This window comes from Meleagris gallopavo, chromosome 4 (assembly GCF_000146605.3).
Source record: "Meleagris gallopavo isolate NT-WF06-2002-E0010 breed Aviagen turkey brand Nicholas breeding stock chromosome 4, Turkey_5.1, whole genome shotgun sequence".
NCBI lineage: Eukaryota > Metazoa > Chordata > Aves > Galliformes > Phasianidae > Meleagris > Meleagris gallopavo.
Window position 1 is genome coordinate 35,261,340 of NC_015014.2, and position 3,134 is coordinate 35,264,473.

A 3,134-nucleotide genomic window follows, 5' to 3' on the forward strand; every position below is an offset into this window, starting at 1 on the left:
AAAAAAAAAAAAAAAGCTGCGTGTAATGGTAAAACATAATATCACTCACACAATTTTATTACTTAGTTTTTGACCAGAAACCACCATTTTCTGCCATTATATCTTATCATTCTATATTTCTTATCATTCAGAAAATTGATGACATGCTGTGTAAGTTTGTCTTCCAGTTTGTCTTCCTGGAAGCAGTTTTCTGGTTCATCTGTGGTTGTGTCACTTCAACAGCATCCTATACATCTGTCCTATGGCTAAGTGGCTTCAGGTTGCTTTGTGCTTTTTCATGTTTGGTCAATTTAACTCAACCTTGATCTCTGCCGTACTGTTTTCCATAGCAGTATTGTTTTGGGTGCTCTTGGTATTTATGCTTACATATTTTTGAGAAAACAGGCCTTAAGCTACTCTCTCTACAGTTTTCTACTTGAATTCTTTTAAAGAACCACAAGGAAAAGAGGAAAAGAAAACCAAAAAAAAAAACCAACCAACAAAAAAAGAAGGTTTGGCCATTTCTTTAGCTGTCAGTTAACATTTTCCTTTTAGTCTGACATAAATGGCGTTGAATTTGGTAACTTGTGATAGCACAGTAGTTAATAGTCCCACCATTGTTTCTTGTAAACAGTAAACAGCAATGAAGATTGTTTGGTCTCTCTCACATTTTTATGGTACAACCAATGAAACCTCCACTACATCCAACATGCTGTTCCTACTGCCTCTAATGGGACTTCCGTCACTGGGTTTAGATTTGAACACTCCACTACTAGTAGCAGTACATGTAAAAGAATGGAACAGAATATCTAGAATTGGAAAGGATCAAAAGGATCATCAAGTCCAACACCTGGTTCCACAAAGAACCACCCCAAAAATCAAACCATATTTATGAGAGTGCCATTCAAATGATTCTTGTAATTCAGAATGCTTGGTGCCACAACCTGGGGAGCCTGTTCCATGCCCACTATCCTTCGGTGAAGAACCTTTTCCTAACACCCAACCTAACCCTTCCCTGAATGGCTCCATGCCATTCCCTTGGTCCCTGTCTGTATCATCAGCACTGACCTTCCACTTCTTTTGAGGAGCTGTAGGCTGATGAGGTCTCCCCTCAGTCTCGTTCTCTTTTGGTCTGGGCCAAACAAACCAAGGAACATCAGCTGCTCCCCATACATCTTGCTCTCTATAGTTGTCATCTTCTTCCTAGCCCTCCTTTGGGCACTCTAATAGCTTAATGCCATTCTTAAGTTATGGCCCCAAATTCGCACTCAGTGCACGAGATGCATACAGGTGCCTTTGTCCATTTTAGGTGATGATATCCAAATGATCTTGAACATATCAACTGGAACTTCAGCTTTTATTCTAATGTAAATGTTGTTTTACCATCTTGAATAAAGGCATCGTTCCTATCTCAACAATATTGCCTGTTTCAGCTTGTTTGGTTTTAATTCAGGCCTAAGCTGCTCTATAATGATTTGTTCCAGTTTATGACATTACATGTTGTTGACTAATAGCCTCATTTTGCTGAGTTTCCATTTATTACTGTCAACGTTACAGCTGGTTTTGAATTTTTCTAAGTTGCCTATTCTGGCATGAATTTAATTTCATTGATGTTTAACACTGATCCTGAGGGCTCCTCTTTGACTGTTTGTCACCCAAAGATCAAATACTTTTGCTGCTGACTTTTAAAATCAATTATAATCTTGCAGGATTTGGCTGAGAGGATAACCCAAAGTGAAAGGCAACGAGTCTTAAGAGAGAAAGTTTCCTGATGCATTAAATAAGATTGATTTTCTATGTGCAGAAACAAAAGATCTAGTAAAAAAAGGAGGAGAAAAAAAGAGCTAAGTCTTTCCTATGATACATATAAAATGTGCATAAATCCATATTGCTGTTGTTGAATTTTAGGATCTGTTATAATAGAAGACAATCTGGCAAAGTGCTGGAGGATGCTGTTACACAACACATTCACAAGTCTTAAAGGCACCTTTTCTTCTTTCTTTTAAACACTTCAGTTTTTCCTCTGACATATTCTATCTTTGGTTCAATTAATAAAATAAAGCAAAACAAAGTTAAATATATCCCTGTCAATAAATGCCTTTAACCTAATATTAAGAAAAAACAAAAATCTAATTGAACTGCAATTTTTCATTTCTACACATTACCTCATCTGCTGCCCAGTTCTGATAGTCTTGTTAATTGGATCTGAACTAAATATCCAAATTTAACAAAACAATTGAGCCAAACTGGAGTAATGCACTATATATATTTGTTGTTAATAGATAAATGCCTTCACTTTCAGAGTCATTTTCTTATCTATAGAAGTGACTAATACAGATTAATAGATCCTTGGAAAAATACATAATATCGTAGATGAACAAGCAAATATTTTCTTGAAAATATCCTTTTCACACTGTGAACAACAATTCCTCCAATTCACAGAAAAGATGTACATTTGCTTTACGGTTTGAATTAAATTGAAAAACATTTTAAGGTACTGAATTTGAATTTTTTTGGAGGAATTATTCACATATGGAAAAGCAGAAGGCCACTAAAAACAGATTTAAAAGTGATGCATTTTAAAACCTTATTTTTACAGCATACTGAATCATCACAGAATATAAGCATAAAAGTGTAAGGCCTTTTGTCTAGCGGTTCTTAGGAAGGAGTTGCTGCTATGTGATCAATAATAGGGAAGAAGCTTGAGGAAAGACAGCCAGAAGGTAGAAAACAGTGATAGAGAAGCAACTCAGGGAAAGATGGAAGAGCTGCAAATAGCAGACTCAGAGAAGTTAAGGAGAAGAGCAGATGGGCTGGCAGAAAAAGCTACTCAGAGAAGCCCGTGATAATATAATTGCTTAATTGGCTAGAGCGTCTGAGCAAAGAACTGCAGGATTGCCCTTTATTTGTCTTTCCAGGCCACAGATTGCTATAAGTAGCTTCTTTTTACCTCTTCTGCTTTCCAGTTTCTCCTTCCCACTGTTGAGAACCTTCCCATTAATGAGAATTTGTCATTACAGAAGCAAGCCACAAGGTCCTGAGAGACAGGGAATGGCCTCTCCTGATGCATACATTGACATGGAACATAAATCCAGAATTATTAGGAAATCATTTCACCTAAAAATTATGTTTGTATTTTCCTTCCAAAAGCTGCT